Genomic DNA, 20808 nt, shown 5'->3' with positions numbered 1-20808 from the left:
ATGGTTGGTTTCGGGGTCTCCTGGGACGGCTGGGATTGCGCCTGGGGTCGAACACCTTTGTTAGTGTCGCGTGCCACCCTTTCCCTCGGACCGCAGCCCCTGGAGCTGGGCAGGGGTGGAGGGCCCCCCTGGGGCCCCGCCTGGCACCAAGTGCGCGCCTGCAGGCGGGTCTCGCAGGCAGCGCGCCCCCTGGGGGTGCAGCTAGAGACTCCTCACCCACCCTCTGCCGCCCCTAACCCCATCCCACAGCATCTGAGCGGGAAGACGGAAAAGGGAAAAGGGAGCCTTGCAGAAAAGGTGGCAGGGGCCACGAGCAGGAGGCTGTTTCCCAGGCGATGCTCTTGCGCTTAGAACAGAAATGGCATACCATATCCACCCCTCTAAGGACTCGAATACCCATCCTCAGTGCTCAAAGGACAATTATTTTTAACCTCTTTATTGAGATATAACTCACATTACCATGCCATTCATCCAAAGTGTACGCTTCCACGGTTTATACACTCACAGGGTTGTGCCATCACCACCACAATCAGTTTTACAGCATTCTCCTTTCTGTAAAAAGAAAACTATTCCCATTAGCAGTGGCTCCCCCTTCCTGCTCTCCCGCCAGCCCCTGGCAACCGCTAATCCGATTTCTGTGCGTATAGATTTGACTAGCCTGGACCTTTCATGTAAAGGAAATCATTAGACTCTGTAATCGTTTGTGGCTGCTTTCTGTCACTCAGCATAACGTTATCAAGGTCCATGGATGCTGTAGCACGGAACAGTGCTTCCTTCCTTTTTCTCACCAAATAATATTCCACTGTGTGGATACAGAGCATTGTATTTCTCCATTCATTCGTTGATAGACATTTGGGTCGTTTCCACTTTTTGGCTATTATGAATAATGCTGCTGTGCACATTTATGAGTACATTTTTGTGTGGACGTATGTTTTCAGTTCTCTTGGCTATATTCCTGGGAGTGGAATGGCGGGCCTGTATGGTGACTCTGACATTTCAACGACCCGTCCAAGACCTGATTTTAGCTATTTGGGAAAGAGGGAGGTGGGGCTAGGTCAGAAAGCAACCAAACAGGCCTGCAGCAGCACAGGATAACTACCTCCCAGCTGATGACAGAGAGCCTTCTGTACAGAAAGCCTACCCTGTGGAGACCTACGAGAGGAAACACAAGAGCCGGCTCAGAGAGGGCTCGGTCCAGTTAGGACATCCTCCTCCCGGGGATGGAGACGGAGACAGACAGCCCAACTCCCAGTGGTCACCCTTTCTCATGGAGAGGGCAGAAATCCAGGGGAACGCCCAGCGGCGACTGTTTGGGGTGGTGAGGGTGTGGGGAGAGGGCGGCTTTACAGCTGAGATAACATGTGCGTCCACCTCCAGGAGACTTTGCAGCAGAGAGGGGGAGCGGCATGGGTTAAAGCCCAGCCGTGTGAGCGCGCTTGATGCACTTGGCCGTGAGAAAAGGAGGACAGGAGTGGGGCAGACAGGCCCAGGAGGGCAAACTGAAGCCTGACTTCGATGCCATGCTAGGGAGTTTGGACTTGAACCTTTAGGCCCTGGGAGCCAGCCAGGACTTGGGGCTGGGAAGAGTGGTCAGCCCATGACCCGGAGCCAAGCTTCTGGAGGAGGGCAGGGAAGGAGGCCTGAAGCGGGGGCTCTGGGTGGAGGCTGCCATAGGAGAGAGATCAGGAAAATGTCGGGGCAGAGACCGGACGTGAGGGTGGGGAAAGCGGCGAGGAGGCGTATGGGAATCTCACAGGACTGCGGGAAGGTGGGAGGCGGTGAGGGAGAGGGAGAGCCGCCGCAGTCATAAAGCTTTAGTCCTTTCTTCCAGGGAGAAAGAATGGCTACGACCTGGACCGCGCCCAGGGCATGTACAGTTGCTCAACGCTTTTACTGTGTGCTTCTTCCCACTGAGCTCCAATAAGGAAACAGCTTCAGATGAAAACTCAGCTTCTTTGGGTTCGGGAGAAAGCCTTCACTATCCGTCCCCACGGAGGGGGGTGGAGTTGCCCATTACATGCCTCCCGCCCCTGGCACACACAGCGCCCCAACCCCCCGCCCAGCCCTACTTCTGCAAACGCCTCCAGGCTCCTCCTAGAAGGCTATTTAAGGGCCACCCTAGGGTCATCAGAAGTGTGAAAAGGAAATACTTGTCTCCAGAAGCCATTCTTTTTCTTCCTTCTTTCCTTGTTTCTCTGTTTCTGTGCCTCTTCTCTCTACTCCCCTGTTCTTCTGTAAGAACTCAGAACTCCAGCTGCCAGTGTCTCTGCAGGGCCCGTTCCCAGGGTGGTGTGGCTTCTCCGCCAGCCCTAAGGCTCAGGTACAGGCTGAGGGTTTCAGAAAGAGCCCCTGACTCAAGGGATCAGAGGAAAAAAACGTTCCCTAAGGATGCATGCGGGCAGAAAATCTGGGCTGGGGGCAACAGAGGAGCAAGCCAAAGCACTTCCAGGATGCTGACGTTCCTGGTAAGATTCACAGCACGCTTCATTACTTACCCTTGGGGGGTCAAGTCTGAGGTCAGGGAGGACTGCTAGTGCAAAGGCTTTGAAGTGGAAGAAAGCATGATGAACTTGGTGAGGGTGAATAGCGGGGGCAGGTGTGGAAGCAGTTCCCAACTTTGATATTCTTGCATGCCACTTTCTTCCCAGGGAATTTTTGGAATCAGCCCAGACCGCAGAGGTGGTCAGATGTCAGTGTAACCCTGGTCCTCATCCAACTGTTGCTCCTTATTGCCAGAGTGTGACAGGTTTGGCAGCCTGCAGTGACACGAGGGCCAAGTCTGAGCTGCAGGCACAAGGGTTATCCTGGCCTTCTCTGTGCCTTCTGCTGCAGGGACCTACCAGCATTACAGCCCCGGTTCACATGCATGTTCAGCTTTGCCCACATCCTCTTGGCAATTGGATCTTTTCATAATTCTACAACATTGTGAAATGTTTAGACATCAGGAAACCTAAGGGAGTTGACATACAATTAGATAATAATAGTACATTTAAAAATAGCTGATGGATTCGCATTACTTTTCTCTTAGTTGATGGTTAAAATCCCCATAAAAACTGCAGGGTCAGATTTCTCTGACTCATCTATAAGTGGTTTCTGATAGTTTTAAGTAAGGATTAACTGCATCAAAGCTGGAATGAATACAAGCTTCTGATCCAAAGTAGATTTTTAGTCTAATTTCATCCAGGTTACAGTCTCAGAGCCAAGAGCTAATTTAATTAATGTTTATATGAGCTTTAAACGTTATTAACAATAGTGTGGTGCATTGTGACAGTCAGGGCCCCCACAAATGGTGTCCTGTGTCCTCATTCCCTTTCAGTGTGACTTTGCTGCTCTTCCCTAAATCCAGAGGTGACACCTGTCTCTCCACCCCTTGACTCTGGGCTGGCCTACTGACTTGCTTTGGCTGATAGAATGCAGCCGAAGTGACACTGTGCAACCTCGGAGACTAGGTCTTCAGAGGTATTGAAGATTTCATTTTCAACGTCTTGGAGCAGACAGAGACCATGTGGAGAGAGAAGCCCCACCAGCAGCCCAAACAAGGTCCCAGGATGTGAATGAGGCCACCTTTGACTCCAGCCTCAGTATCTCCACCAGCGGTCTGACCTGGGGAGACCAGCAGAAACTTGAGAAACAATACCTTGTTGTTTTAAGCCACTAAAGTTTAGGGACATTTGTTACGCACAAAAGATAACAAATATAACTCGTATCCTAAATGGTGGCAGAATGGAGTCCTTTCCTATAAAAATAGACCTCATTCCTAAAAACAAATGAGACATTTCCTCACTTTCCGGAATGGTATGGTAGAGGTTTCACCAAGAAAGAAAGAAAGAAAGAAAGAGAGAGAGAGAGAGAGAAGGAGGGAAGGAAGGAAGGAAAGAAAGAAAGGAAGAAAGAAAGAGAAAGAAAACAGGGTTGTTCGGGAAAGTCTATGTGTTTAGGTTTGAAAGCCAAAATATAATAATGTTTATCCATTTTTTTAAAAATTAAGTTTTATTATTCAGACTAAGAGCTCGTTAGGGAGAAAAAAAGAAATTGATAAACGCGTTCCATGATTCCCTCTCATTTGTCCTGGTCAGTGCTTTGTTGGCTTCCGAAGGAGTTGGAACCTGCCCTCCTAACACCTGACGCTGAATTAGCAAAATTGTGCTCCTTTTCTGCCCTCTTTCCTTGCTGATACCTCCTTCACAGCAGCTCTCACCGCACTAGATACACTGTATCTCTCCCCCTGATATCATGACCTTTCTCACTTGCAGGCATTTGAATTAAATTTTATTTATTTATTTATTTATTTTTGGCTGTGTTGGGTCTTCGTTTCTGTGCGTGGGCTTTCTCTAGTTGCGACGAGCGGGGTCCACTCTTCATTTCGGTGTGCGGGCCTCTTTCTGTCACGGCCTCTCTTGTTGCGGAGCACAAGCTCCAGACGCGCAGGCTCAGTAGTTGTGGCTCACGAGCCTAGTTGCTGTGCGGCATGTGGGATCTTCCTAGACCAGGGCTTGAACCCGTGTCCCCTGCATTGGCAGGCAGATTCTCAACCACTGCGCCACCAGGGAAGCCCCAGGCATTTGAATTAAAATGCATCTTCCTATACCAGGTTCATGTGCCAGATGCACAAATGCTGAGATGCGGAGGCTTGCAGCACAGAAAGTGTTTATTCACGAGACAGCCACGTGAGGAGATGGGAGAACAAGTCTCAAATCTGCCTCCCCAAAGGCGAAGGGCTTGAGATTTTTATGGGATAAAGAATCAGAGTGGCCTGAGGTGGGAAAGAGGATCAAGGCCAAGAAAAAGGTGAAGTAATAGGTGTTCTATGAAGATGTATCTGAATTACATGCTTCTATGGGATGCATGTTCAGAAAATGGCAGTGTTATCCTGATCGAATTTGGAGAACTGTCCAATTTCTGAAAAACAACTTAAGCAACCATTACTGTAGCCACCCCATAGGTCAGAGGTGTCATCTTCTTGTGATATATTGTCTAAGCTACATGAAGTTTGGGGGGAATGTGGTTTGCAAGAACAATTAAAGCAAGCTAAGTTGGTGAAGACAGGTTACAGAATATTACTCATGAAGCAAGTTATAGTATAAGGGATATAAGTGAAGACTCCTGCCCTCAGTTTCAGGATTTCAGGAAGGACCTCTTTGCTCTTTCACTGAAAAAGAAACACATGATGACAATACTCCTTTCATGGGGTTCTCTTGAAATTAAAGAATTTGATAACAGGATTTATTCCCTTTTTCACCAGAATACTGGGCAACAAATACCTAGAGAAAAAGATCCAGGTATGGAATTACTGTTTATCCTTTTTTATATTTGTCTCTTTACATATTTTAAATTACTTTAAATGTACATACTGTAAAATACACATTTGATTTTGGTACACAGCTCTGTGCTTATTTTTTTTTATTTATTTATTTATTTTTTTTGCGGTACGTGGGCCTCTCACTGTTGTGGCCTCTCCTGTTGCGGAGCACAGGCTCCGGACGCACAGGCTCAGTGGCCATGGCTCACGGGCCCAGCTGCTCCGCGGCATGTGGGATCTTCCCGGACCGGGGCACGAACCCGTGTCCCCTGCACCGGCAGGCGGACTCTCAACCACTGCGCCACCAGGGAAGCCCCTAGCTCTGTGCATTTTAACATACGTGTAGATATGTGTATCCACTACAATCAGGATAAAGAACAATTCCAACACCCCAGAAAATTCTCTTGCATGCTCCTTTGTTGTCAACCCCCTCCCAATCCCCAGCCCCTGGCAACCACTGGCCTGTTCTCCCTTCCTACAGTTTTGTCTTTCCAGAATGTTGTATAATGGAATCATGTACTCTGTAACTTCTTGAAACCGGCTTTTTTCACTCACCCATTCATGTTTTTGAGTGTGCAATATTGTAATTTATATATATTTGGTCACTCAGCTGACCAAATATAAATTTCTCATGTATATATTTGGGCTTCCTCCATAGTTCCTGGCTTAGAGCTCCCAAAATCCTTAGAATTTCCTGAGTCGTAAGAGCAAGAGGGAAAAAAAAGGAGCAAGGGAATAATAATTGGTCTCTTATCCTCAGTTCCTGAAATTCTTCAGGGAAGGTGACTTTTGAGTCCCACCCAAGACTGGGGCCTTGATACCAGGAGAATCAATTAAGGGATTAGAAGGTTGGAACTTTCATCACCACCACCCCCCAACCTCCAGGGAGGGGAGAAGGGGCTGGAGGGTCAACCATTAGCCAACAGCCAATGGTTTAATCAATCATGCCTATGTAATGAAGCCTCCATAAAAACCCAAAAGGACAGGATTCAGAGAGCTTTTGGGTTAGTGAACACGTGGAGGTTGGGGAGAGGGCCTGGAGCATGGAAGCTCCGTGCCTTTCCCCATGCCTTGCCCTACGTATCTCTCCATCTGACTGTTGATTCCTAACAAGCCAGTAATCTTGTGAGTAAGTGGGTTTTCCTGAGTTTTGTGAGCTGCTCTAGCAAATTAATGGAACCCAAGGAGGGGGTCATGGGAACCCCTGATTTATAGCCAGTTGTTCAGAAGTACAGGATGCAACCTGGACTTGGGGTTGGCATCCTGAATTGAAGGGGGTCGTTGGAACCTCCAATTTGTAGCCAGTTGGTCAGAAGCACAGGCTTCCACTGGCGTCGGAAGTGGAGAGTGGTCGTGTGAGATTGAGCCCTTTACCTGTGGAATCTGGTTCCATCTCCAGGTAGATTTAGTTGAATTCTTGGACACCCTACTGGCACCCAAGAATTGCTTGTTGATATGGGGGAGCATCCATACACAGACGCACACCACACACAGATGCACACCACACATACATTGGAATTGGGTTCAGGAACCCTTTGCAAGGTGTATAAATAATTTGTTCCTTTTTCTATGTGAGTAGTATTCCATTGTATAAATGTACCATTGTTTGTTTATCTGTTCACTCACTGAAAGATATTTGGGGGACTTCCCTGGTGGTCCAATGGTTAAGAATTCGCCTTCCAATGCAGGGGATGCGGGTTCGATCCCTGGTCAGGGAGCTAAGATCCCACATGCAGTGGGGCAACTAAGCCTGCGTGCCACATCTACTGAGCCTGCACACCACAACTAGAGAGAAGCTCGCGCACCACGATGAAAGATCCCACGTGCCGCAACTAAGACCCAATGCAGACAAAAAATAAAAATAAAAATAAAAATAAATAAAATAAAATAAAAAGATATTTGGGTTGTTACCAGTTTGGGGCAATTATGAGTAGAGCTGCTATAAATGACTCTTTATTTAAATTCATTAACTGTAATGTTATTTATTTCAAAACTACTTTATCAGCAGAAATATTAAACTGTAGTTTATGACACTTTAATTTTATTTAAAGTGTTTATTCTAGTAATTGGGGGGTAAATTAACATTTATCTTGTATTCACTTTTATTACATAAATATAGATTATTAAATAACTACCATGACTTGTCCCCACAAATCATGACAAGGCAAAGATCAAGTCCATATAATGGATACAAATAAAGTAAAATGGTGGTTTGGAGCAGGGCAGTTTTACACATGATCTGAAGATGGAGAGATAGAAGTTAAAATTTTTAAAAATTTGATGCACTTCGGTTGGACCTTAGAAAGTATTCAATATATTGGCAGCCAGAAATGGATAAGGAAAGGCATGGATTTGTGGATAAGTTTTTGGCATCCTTGAGGGTAGTTCTGGGTACAGAAAGAACTGTGTGGATGTTTATTTTTGCTTTACATTTTAATTTCCCATATATGAAAGTTAAACATCCTAAATCCTTATTCTCTTATTAGTTATTAAAGTTTAGGTTGCAGATCTCATTCTTCTTATTATACATCTAGTAAACCTGAGGCATCAGTTGAAAGAGGTTTTTGGATTTACTAAGTTAATGAACCATCTTCAACTCTTTTAAACTACATTTATACATATAATGTAATTGATTTCCCTTTAAAGTATTTTTGTTGCCCAAATTAACAACAAAAATATTCCTGAATACTACATAATTATAGGAAATCAAATAAATTAATTTACAAAGAAGCAAAGCTTAAGTTCTCTTAGTCCTTTCAGTATGGTGAATCAACCTAGTAAGACTCAATCCTTGAATCACAAGTCTAAATTAACTATTTAGTTACACATTTTAAATTGGTGATAAATGGCTGACCTTCTAATTGGTCAAATTCTATTAAATATTCCAAGAACATAAAATACCAAATATGCACAAATCCTACCTGACAAATTTCATGTTAATACTATGGCTTTGACTTTCATAAAGTTTTGATATTTAATTCTAAATCTTCCCCTATTAAAAGGTATTTACCCAGAGGAAAGGATGGTTACCATTCCAGGTAACTGAGGCTACTCAGGCCAGGGGCTTCAGACAAACGTGAGTCCTGATGCTGCAGACATTTAGAATGGAATAGAAATCTCTGCCTGACAGTCATGCACAGCCCTTTCCACAACTGTTTTGTGATAATTCAATACAATTGATCCTTGAACAACATGGGGGTTGGGGGTGCCAGCCCTACTCCCACCCCACCCCGCTGTCAAAAGTCTGCAAATTGATAAATGACTCAACCAAGGGCAGGAAGCTGAAACAGTTTGGGTAGGATCAGGACTCAAGCCCTAGTTCTTTTGAAACATACTGTGGTCTCTAATCAAACACAAACTTCCCCATACTTCACTGTACCACGTGGAACAAGATTTTTAGTAAAGGAGCCAAGTGATCAAACTTAACGTGACTCACAGTGGGACACCTAACATTATGTTCCTCCTGATGTCCTAGAACATGAAGTTCTTCAAACAACCTATGAAGACTCTTGCCCAAAATGTTTAACCTGAACAACATCAACCCTTTAAACTTACCTTCCAGTTCACAGGAAATACAGGGGAGAGTAGTTAAATGGACACTGTATTAGTTAGTTATTGCTGAGTAACTAATTACCCCAGACCTAAGCTACTTAAACAACAATGAACAGTATCTCACACAGTGGTCCAAGAGAAGGCAAGGAGAAAGCCCCAATGCCTCATATGAACTAGTCTCAGAAGGCACAAGCTGTCACTTCTGCCATATTCCATTTATTAAAAGTGAGTCAATAAGGACAGCCCACACTCAAGGGGAAGTTCCATCTTTTGAATGGGGAGAATCAAAGAATTTGTCAACATATTTTAAAATCACCACAGGGGTTATTTTAGTTTAAAAAAGATAAAGAAACCAGAAGAAATGTGTGAATGCTGATTGGATCCTGGATTTTTTAAAAAGTCATAAAAGTCATTTTGAGGACAATCATGCTTAGTGAAACAAGTCAGACAGAAAAAGATAAATACTGCATGCTATCACTTATATGTGGAATCTAAAAAAATAAAACAAACTAGTGAATATAACAAAAAAGAGGGCTTCCCTGGTGGCACAGTGGTTGAGAGTCTGCCTGCCAATGCAGGGGACACGGGTTCGTGCCCCGGTCCGGGAAGATGCCACATGCCACGGAGCGGCTGGGCCCATGAGCCATGGCCGCTGAGCCTGCGTGTCCGGAGCCTGTGCTCCGCAACGGGAGAGGCCACAACAGTGAGAGGCCCGTGTACCACAAAAAATGAAAGAAAGAAAGAAAGAAAGAAAGAAACAGACTCGCAGATATAGAGAACAAACTAGTGGTTACCAGTGGGGAGAGAGAAGGGGGAGGGGCAAGATAGAGGAAGGGGATTAAGAGGTAAAAACTACTACGTATAAAATAAATAAGCTACAAGGATACACTGTACAGCACAGGGAATATAACCAGTGTTTTATAATAAGTATAAATGGAGTATAATCTTGAAAAATTGTCAGTCAGTATGTTGTACACCTGAAACTTAACTAATATTGTACATCAACTTTACCTCAATTAAAAAAAAGTAAGACACAATGATATGTTGTCTACAAAAGTCTCACTTTAGGTATAAAAACACGAAGATGGTTGAAAGTAATGGGAAGGAATATATGCACCTTGCTCACATAAGCTTAAAAAACTGGTATTACTATATTAATATTAGTCAAGTAGACTTCAAGACAAAGAGTTTTGTCTGAGATAAAGAGAACTATTTTATTATGATCAAAAGATTGTCAATAGAAAAACATAAAAATCCTAAGTGTGTGTGCATCTAATAAAAAGAGCTTCAAATACACGAAGTAAACATTGACAGTATTGAAAGGAGAAATAAACAAATCCACAGTGAGATTGAGACAAACATCCCTCTCTCAGTATGCTTATCTGCTGAAAAAAATAGTAAACAAAAATTAGTAAATGTATAGAAGATTTCAATAGCATTATTGACCAGTTGGATCTAAGAAACATTTATAGATTGCAAAAAGAAAAAGAAAAAAGCCATAAAAGTCATTTTGAGAACAACTGGAAAACTTGAATATGAAACAAATATTAGATGAATTAAGGAATTATTAATAATTTTCATAGATATGAGAGTGGCATTGTGGTGACGTGGAAGAAGATTTTGGTTCTTAGAGAAGCACACAGAAGTATTTAGCAATGAAATGTCATGAAGTCTGCAACCTGATTTTAAACAGATCAGAAAAAAAGGAGAGATAAAGCAAATGAGACAAGGTATTAACACTTGAATCTCAGTAGAGAGTACAAATTATTCACTGTACTGATTTTTGACTTTTTCATACTTTCAAAAATTTTCAAAATAAAAATAGGTAAATATATTAGGATAGTTTGGTGTCAAATTAGGGGTAAGTTTCTCAACTTCAAGACTGAGGAATTAGGTTGTCATCCTTGGTTTGCCAGAAGGAAAAGGAGACCCTCTGCTTTTAGTAAATGCTCTTCTTTTGTCTAATATTCCTGGCAAGTGGGTACCACATTAGCTTCAAAGAACTCTCCTCCTGTAAGAGACACAGGAAGAAATCCCTGTGGATTTCTATATGGGGCTCCGTCTGCAAAACCAGGCAACAAAACCACTTTGAAGACATTAAAGACACACAGGAGAAGCAAAGCCAAGCAGAAATTGATGTCAAGGAGAAAAGCCGGTGTACTTTACAAAAAGCAGAAGTTCCAGGGCCTTCCATGAAAGTCTGAGAAGGAAGAGTGGAGGAGGTAAGGAGGTGGGGAAGGAGAGCCCCCTCAAACTTCCAGCCCAGGATATCAAAGAAAATCACCAAGAAGCCTCTGTTAGACACTGAGAGACTCTGGAAGAAAAGAAGGAGAGAATTGAGTTTGAGGTCAACAAACGAAGGTCTCAGGTTTATGCCTCTGTAGGTAGATAGGATGGGCGTCCCCGGAAGAAGAGAACCAGACATACTTTCTAACACAGGGGTCCCCAACCCCTGGGCTATGGACGGGTACCAGTCTGCACAGCAGGAGGAGAGCGGCGGGCGAGCGAGCAAAGCTTCATCTGTATTTACAGCCGCTCCCCATCGCTCGCATTACCGCCTGAGCTCCGCCTCCTGTCAGATCAGTGGTGGCATTAGATTCTCAAAGGAGCGTGAACGCTACTGTGAACTGTGCATGTGAGGGATCTAGGTTGCTCGCTCCTTATGAGAATCTAATGCCTGATGATCTGAGGTGGAGCTGAGGCGGTGACGCCAGCGCTGGGGAGCGGCTGCAAATACAGATTCTCATTAGCAGAGCGGTTTGACTGCACAGAGACCATAATAAATCAGTTGCTTGCAGACTCATATCAAAACGCTATCAGTGAGCGGCAAGTGAAAACAACCTCGGGGCTCCCACTGATTCTGCATTACGGTGAGTTGTATAATTATTTCACTACATATTACAATGTAATAATAATAGAAATAAAGTGCACAATAAATGTAATGCACTTGAATCATCCCAAAACCATCCCCCCACCCCAGTCCGTGGAAAAATTGTCTTCCACGAAACCAGTCCCTGGTGCCAAAAAGGTTGAGGAGGCCATTTTGGCCTAAGCCATTTTGTGATCTAAGCCTGTCTACGATGCCTGCCTTGGACCAGGCCAAGGAAATAACTTAATCATATCAGAGACAATAAATCAGTTATAAGGACTCCCAGTTCTGTTTGAAGGTAAGAATTAGCCTGAAGCTCACTCTTGAGCCATCTTGCAGGATCCAAACCCCCCTGAGCACTCAACCACCAGACTAACTGGAACCTAGGAAATGATGATGCTGACCTCTGCTGACCCTCGAGACTTCAATCAACTAGAACTGGACTCTGTCAATCTTTTCCCCAATTCTAGGCTGAATTCTCCTCTGCCCAAGCTCCCTTGTGAATATGCATATACCCTTGGCTTAAAACTTCCTCAGTTTTGTTCTTGGGGAGACACTGCATTGGGAAATATCCCTGGTGTTTTCCTTACTTGATGCAAGTAATAAATCCTATGTTTCTGTGTTCTTTGGCTTGGTTGTCTTTTGTGGCTTGGCATTCTCCAAGAGGCGAACCAAGTTTTCGGGCAACATCTTCAAAAGAAGCCTACATCCCCTACTTTAGAATACTCAAAGGGAATCCTACATATAGAATTTGAGGTTAATAGTAAAATAAGTTAATAAAATAGTATTTCAACATCCCATAATGATTGAATAACTCTTATTGACACCAAAACATTTCATCCATTTAATAACATGTGGTATTATTTTTAGCAACTAGATATTGATCTAAAAATCACATTTTATTGAAGTACATTAGAAGCAAGTAGATAAAGTCAGAACGTGGGACCCTCTACAGCAGCGGTCCCCAACTTTTTTGGCACCAGGGACCGGTTTCGTGGAAGACAATTTTTCCATGGGGGGGAGGGGGGATAGTTCAGGCAGTAATACAAGCCATGGGGGGATGGTTCAGGCTGTAATGTGAGCAATGGGGAGCGATGGGGAGCAGCAGATGAAGCTTCGCTTGCTCACCGCTGCTCACCTCCTGCTGTGTGGCCTGGTTCCTAACAGGCCATGGACCAGTGCCGGTCTGCAGCCCAGGGGTTGGGGACCCCTGTTCTACAGGATAACAACCCACTGGGGAGACTATTCTAGATAAAAGAATGTTATGAAAAAAGGAAATCTCAAAACTCGGAAATAGAAAAGTGATGATCTAGTGTCCTGTTTTTTCAATGTCACGCTGGGGCATTGCCTAACATGCTAGGGTCGTGCACCTTCATTTCAGGCTATTTAAGATTAATGAAGGTATTTCACAGTTCTATGAGTAAAGATGATAACATCTATAAAACAGAGTGATGCAGATGATTCTTTTCTGATAGCAACTGGGATTAATTTTGTCTGGTAGAGATGCAAATGATTTCTATTTGGTAGCAAAGATCATCAAAAAGATTTTGATTTTAATTTTTATTTTCTTGGAGGTTGTTAACCAGTTTTACAAAAAAACTCTAACTTAGCAATCATTTTCTGATGCCTCAGTTTCTCAAAGTTTCTTTCAACCAACTTAATCATCTTGCTGCTTCCCTTATTACTGAGTTAATTAAATATTTAATACCTAGTTCCTTTATGTTTATAGGAGACTCAGGTTTTGCCTTTTTAAAAATTCTACATTGAAAAGAGACTTGAAAAACATAACACCAAATGCAATAGGGGGACCTTGTTTAGATCCTGTTCTCTAACAAACCAGTTGTAAAGACATTTTTAGGGAGATGGAGGACATTTACAAGATGGTCTAAGCATTAGATGATATTAATGAATAAGTGATAATTTTGTTAGGTGTAAAGATGGCATTGTGGTATGAAGGAAAAGATCATATCTATATATATATATTTAAGTGTATGAGTTATCTAGTGCTGTGTAACAAATTACCCCAAATTATGCTATTTTAAAATGTAGGTTTTATTATTATTTACGTATGGCAAGGCCAATAGATCAGAATATGAGTGCCATTGAAAATATAGTTTTCTATACTCCTACATCCCAAGAGAAGGGAGCACACCACACCACACCACAGGTGAGCTACATGGGGAAGCACCTGGGTCAGTCTGGAGGCAGAGGGACTGAGGGGAACATGTGGGCATGAGACTTTGTTGTGGTTTCTATGGGAAGGAACAGGCAAGGCAGGGAAAGTGGGCTTAGGATTGCCTAGTCTGAAAAATTTCAGTGGGCTTTGGGGCATGGGGGCTATCTCTAGTTGTCTGGTCCCTGGCTATGTGGTCGCTGGTGCAGGTAGATAGTGGCCCAGAGTGTGAGAGCCTGACGGAGGAGGTGGTTGGGGTGTGGGCTCTGGATTAACTGGTTTGCTTATGAAAGCTATGTTCTCTTTTTTAATTTTTAATGTTTTATACAATTTTTAAAGGTTAAACTCCATTTACAGTTATTACAAAATACTGACTATATTCCCTATGTTGCACAATACATCCTTGTAGCCTGTTTTACACCCAATAGTTTGCATCTCCCACTCCTCCATTCCTATATTGCCCCTCCTCCCCTCCCTACTGGTAACCACTAGTTTGTTCTCTATATCTGTGAGTCTGCTTCCTTTTATTATATTCACTCATTTGTTGTATTTTTTAGATTCCACGTGTAAATAATATCATATAGTATTTGTCTCCCTCTGTCTGACTTATTTGATTTAGCACAATGCCCTCCAAATCCATCCATGTTGCTGCAAATGGCAAAATTTTATGGCTGAGTGGTATTCCATTGTATGTATACCACATCTTCTTTATCCATTTATCTGTTGAGGGATACTTAGTTTGCTTCCATATCTTGGCAATTGTAAATAATGCTGCTATGAACACTGGAGTGCATGTATCTATTTGAATTAGTGTTTTTGCTTTTTTTGGATGTATATCCAGGTGTGGAATTGCTGGGTCATATGGGTCATATGGTAACTCTATTTTTAGTTTTTTCAGAAACTCCATGCTGTTTTTCACAGTGGCTGCACCAATTTACATTCCCATCAACAGTGTGCAAGGGTTCCCTTTTCTCCCCGTCTTTGCTGATATTTGTTATTTGTGATCTTTTTTGATGGTATCTGTTCTGACAGGTGTCAGGTGATATCTCATTGTGGTTTTGACTTGCATTTCCCTGATGATTAGCAATGTTGAGCATCTTTTCATGTGTGCCTGTGAAAGGCATGTTCTATCCCTGGGAATTGGCTAGCCCTGGGAGGGACAGTCTTTCCAGGCCCCAGAGATAAAAACATCAGAAACACATGGTTAATACACATAGCGACTTTAAAAAATTTAGTATTTCATACAGTTTCCAAGAGTCAGGAATCTGGGAGTGGCTTTGCTGGGTGGCTCTGGCTCACTCAGGGTCTCTCAGGAGGTTACCATCCAGTTGCTGGCCAGACCGCGGTCATCTGAAACTTGACTGGGGCCAGAGGCTCTGCGTCCCAGATGGCCCAGGCATCTTGTTTTCTCTCTGTTGGAAGAGAGTTCCTTGCTGACTTTGGCCAGCGGCCTCAGCTCCTCACCAAGTGGGCCTCTTCAGAGGGTGGCTGGCTTCTCCCAGAGCAAGTAATCTGACGGTGAGTGAGAGAGTTAAGCCACACTTACAAAAATAAATAAGTATCAGAAATGACATAGCATCACTTCTGCCGTATGCTATTGGTCAGACAGACAAACGATGGTCCATTGTGGGGGAAAGGGCTGCACAGAGTATGAATAGCAGGAGGTGGGGTTCACGTGGGCCAATTTGCAGACCACCACGGTCCACCAAAAATTCATATCCTTCCCACATGCAGAAGACAGTCAACCCCTTCCAGAGTCCCCAGAAATCTCATCCTCTTAGAGCATCTGCTCAATGCCCAGAACCTCATAATGTAAATCAGGTCCAGGTGTTATTATAGTTCCTTAAATCCAGTTTCTCCAGTACAGTTCTTTACAAGTTATCTGCTGCACCCCACCCCCTCTGTATTAGTCAGCTCAGGCTGCTATAACAAAATACCACAGACTGGGGGGTGGGGCTTAAACAACAGACATTTATTTCTCCCATTTCTGGAGGCTGGAAGTCCAAGACCAGGGTACCCGCATGGTTGAGTTCTGGTGAGGACTCTCTTCCTGGCTTGGAGCTGGCTGACTTCTTTTTTTTTTTTTGGCTGACTTCTTACTGTATCCTCACATGGAAGAGAGAGAGACAGAACTAGCTCTCTGGTTTCTTTACAAGGGCACTAATCCCATCATGAGGACCCCACCCCCATGGCCTCATCTAAACCTAATTACCTCCAAAATCTCCACCTCCAAATACCATCATATTGGCGGTTGGGTCTTCAACATGAACTTTTAAGGGGACACGAATATTCAGTTCGTAAACCCTCTCCTACTGAACATACAAGGGGACAGACAGAATAACCACTCTAGAAACTCTTGCTCAAAACGGGAGAAGATGAGAGCATGAAGAAGTTGCTGGCCCATATAGATTCCAAGCCAAGCACACGTCCTAAGTTCCTTGATTATGTCTCAAGTCTTGGGAACCATACTCCAAGGCTCGGGACTGGGCTCTTGGTTTTTCCCTGTGAGTCATGCTTCCTTTTTCGTGAAAGGAAAGGTATCGTGCTGTAACAGGAAAGGTGTCATGTGTTAGCAGCTGAGTAATAGTCTCAGCCTGCTTCCTGTCAGTAGAACTTTGAGGGTCCAAAGACCTCTTTGTATTTTGTACTGGCTCTGTCCCTTTCAGTCCAAGTTGGTAATGATCCTGTACATAGAATTCTCAGAAAAACTTTATGGATTTCCTGCGAAGCTCCATGGGATCTACTCCATTAGGCAAAGTCAACACCCCTAAATCTCTTTGAGATGAGACCTTCTCCACATAGATAGGGCTTCTGCAGAGAGCTGAGGGGCAATGATCCAAAGCTTCTAGGAGCACTGTTTTTTTTTTTGGCCGCACCACTGGCATGCAGGATCTTAGTTCCCTGACCAGGGATCGAACCCATGCCCCCTGCAGTGGAAGCATGGAGCCCTTAACCACTGGACCGCCAGGGAAGTCCTGAGGAGCACTATCCTTTGATTGAGAGGGTCTGTGAGTGTCTTAGTCCATTGGGACTGCTGTAACAAAACACCACAGACTGGGTAATTTATAAACAACAGAAATCTATTTCTCACAGTTCTGGAGGCTGGAATTCTGAGACCAGGGTGCCAGCATGGTTGGGTTCTGGTGAGGGACCTCCTCCAGGTTGCCGACTTCTTGTGACCTCACATGTGAGGTACACCTTTAATCTCACAAGCATTCGGGCCACAGCAGTGAGGCACACTTTACTCTCCTTAGAGGGCCTTTTGTCTGACAAAAGTACTATGGGGTATGGTTTTATATCTTTCTGAAATCTTTTTAAAATTATTTACAGGCACAGCCTAGGGTCTATCTCTGGACCACAGGTTTTCTGGCAGGGCCCTGAATTTGGACTTTTGCTTGGAAGCCATTCCTTGATTCTAGCATAATTTGTCATCTGGCCTGGCTGAAAAGCTTCCAGTCCCAGCTCTTTTCTGCTTAACGACCCTTCCGTTCATTTCTCTCTCTCCTCTGGCATCTTACTATAAGCAACTAGCAGAAAGCAGGCAGCACGGGCAACGCTTTGGCTCCAAATCTCCTTGACTAGATCATAAGTTCATTGGGTGCATTTTCCTCTGTCCACATGACCGCAGGCAACAGCATCACAAGGATCCTTTCCTCCAGTTCCTGACAGCATTTCCTTCACTTTCCTGCAAGCTCTGACCTGAATCTTTAACGACCTTGACTCGTTTATTCACAGCTTCTTGAAGGTGCTCCAGGCATTTACGAGTGCTCCCAACAAAGCCCACCGCCTGGTGCCAAAGCCACTGCCACATTTTGGGTTTCTGCCACAGTACCCCACCTGCAAATGTATCCAAATGTGTTCTATCTGTACTACCAATTTAGCCCCAAATTTAGCAGCTTAAAGCAATAGAAATTATTATCTTGCACAGTTTCTGAGGGTCAGGAAGCTGGGACTGGCTTAGCCGGTGGTTCTGACGCAGGGTCTCTCAGGAGGCTCCCATCTAGATGTGGTGGGGTTTGCAGTCATCTGACACTTGACTGGGGCTTGAGGATCTGTGTCCATGAGGCTTTCTTTGCCACATGGCCGCTGACTTCCCCCAGAGCAAGTGAAGAGAGGGAGAGGGAGAGACAGAAGGCAAGGAGCAGCCACGTGTCTTTTGTAACTTAATTCCAGACGAGAGAGACCATCACTACTTCTGTATTCTACTGGACCAACCCTGTACAGTGTGGGAGGACACTGCAGGAGGGTGTGAAATCCCAGAGGTTGGGAGCATTTTGGGTCATCTTGGAGGCTGATAAACACACAGTTATTTAGGGGCGAAATGTCATGTTGTCTATAACCTATATACTTCAGCAAAAAAAAAAAAAAAAAAGAAATAAGTAAACTGCAAAAAGGGTCACAATAATTATATCTAAATCAGGGGAATGTGGGACTTTACTGAGCTTTTCTTTCTACTTTTCTGCATATTTGTACAGTTTCATAGTAAAAAGTGAAAAAAAAGCTAATTTAGGCTTTCTGGCTTAATGGTTCAAGAATCATCTAGAAACCAGCTTTCTTTTCTACCCAGCCTTCCGACCTGCCTTCAGCAGCAATGCTTGCCCTGCACACAGGACTCAGTGCTTTCCCAGCTGGCTACCTGCAGCTGCATTCAAGGGGTGGGGCTGAGTCAGCAACACCGCCCCAGAAATGGGAACAGATGAACTACAATACACTCTCCCCCAGGTATTCCTGGGAGATGTTCTCAAACACACCAGCACTTCTTCTGATTTTGTTCCAAAATTTCTTTAGAGGAGCAGTTCCATGGAATACTTTTCCTGACCTTGCCTTCAAGGTCAGCGTTCATCATGGGGTTTTAGCAGAGTCTGTGGTCTTGTTTAACTTTGCCCGGTTTGTTAATTCAGCTTGGGTTCACTCAGTTCCTGGAATTTAGTTCCTTATTTCATAATAATAAATAAAATAACTTTGGAGAGATAACCAGCTGTGTCTGCTGAGTCACAGCTCTTTATTAAGGAACGCTGTGAAATCCCAGTGTTCGCTTATGCTAAGAGTTTCTATAAGAATAGAGCTTTAAAAAAATTTTTTTTAGAGTTAAATATTAACTTGTGATGAATTTTCCAGAGGAGTTTGGAACTAAAACTGGTGAAGGTGAAAAAAATGCCATTTGGGGTGTTGCAAACAGTTTGTTCATTTTAAGATAGAAGCAAGAATTTATGTTTAGGGCCCACCCTCAATTGGTTCTGGGTGATAACACTTTGGTGACTTCTTTGACTTATTCAGAATTTTAAAAATTACCTACACATTATTTTGAAGAAATCCCAAGGCAGTGAAGTAATTCAGTTGCAGATGTTTCAAACTGGCATGTGAAAGGTTCTGTTTAATGGTAAACCAGTGTATCTCTAGCAGGATAACGCCTTTGCCTTGGGGAGGACTGGAAGGGTACCCAGCCATGGTGCGATGGTTTGTCGATGTGCCCACTGGGCTAAGCTGATCTATGTTTCCCAGGATTCCCTTTTCTTGTATGTTTCTAGTTTGATGGAGCTATAAGATTTATTTTATCCTGAGAGTTGCACCTGCCTTCCTCCAGCCAGTCTTTCCTTGCTGAACTTATAACATAAAATCATGGAAGGTTGACACTGACATGGCCTCTACAGATTATCTTGCTCAATTGGGTCCTAAAGTTGGTCCATCATAAGAGTCATCTGGGGAGGTTTTTTGAAATACGGTTTCCCCATTGCCACCCTGTAAGATTCTGGTTCAGTAGGTCTGAGCCCAGGACATCTGAATTTTACAAGTTCCCTCGATGGTTTTGATGGTCAGCCAAGTGGGTTTGCTAGTCACTGTGATTCTCAAAGTATGGTCCTTGGACCAGGAGCACCAGCATCATCATCACCCAGAATCTTGTTGGACCCACAAATTCCTGAGGTCTCCCCTGGACCTCCTGAATCAGAGGCTCTGTTTGTGGCCCAGCACTCTGTGGTTTAATAAACCCTCCAGGGGATTCTGATGCGTGCTAAAGTTTGAGAACCAAACCTAGTCTAGTCCCTCATTTCGTAGTTAAGGAAAACGAGTCTAAGGAGAAGGGACACGTCTTTGGTTTAATGCAAGGAGATGGACAGAGGAGGCAGCCTCTCCTTGCACTCAGGTGTTTTGAGCGGAGAACACTCACAGCCTGCCTTGAGAAACCTCAGGTTACTACACTTTTGAAAGCAAGGTTTTCATCAACTAGAAGATGTTACATGATCCAGTGACCCAGTTTGTAGTACAAAATGCCAAAGGAATCATTTTTTTTTAGGAGTGCAGATTAAGGAAAATCAAGAGCTGTAGCACTTAAGCAAGCTTCATGACGAAGAATTCTGAAAGCTGGAAAGGATTTGCATAAATGGAAAGAGAGAGGGCGGCCCTCTCCCCAAAGTGGGGAGACCACAGGGAGGAAGAGGCAGGACAACGGAGATTCCAGCCAGGTTCAGGGGGAAGGTGCACGTTAAGACAAAGAGGAGACTGTGAGAGGGGTCTGGGAGATAGCTGTAGGAAACTAGGTGGGAAGACAGTAGATATAAATTGTGTTTGAATGCTGTAGCAGAGGTGTACCTTATAATATAGCGCTGTCTCGTAATATTGGAATCCACTGCACAACTTTGCCAATTGACACTGATTTGGAGGCAACTGCGGGCCTCTCACTGTTGTGGCCTCTCCCGTTGCGGAGCACAGGCTCTGGACGCGCAGGCTCAGTGGCCATGGCTCACGTGCCCAGCCACTCCGCGGCATGTGGGATCTTCCCGGACCGGGGCACGAACCCATGTCCCCTGAATCGTCAGGCGGACTCTCAACCACTGCGCCAACAGGGAAGCCCTGTGTGAACTTTTCAAAAACTTTCTTTTGAACTAGTTTTAACACCTGCCTGGTTTTCTAATTAAT

The sequence above is a fragment of the Mesoplodon bidens genome (assembly GCF_964165515.1).
Source record: "Mesoplodon bidens genome assembly, chromosome: 4".
NCBI classification, from domain to species: Eukaryota; Metazoa; Chordata; class Mammalia; order Artiodactyla; family Ziphiidae; genus Mesoplodon; species Mesoplodon bidens.
The sequence above is the reverse complement of the archived record's forward strand: the minus strand, read 5'-3'. Positions refer to the sequence as shown.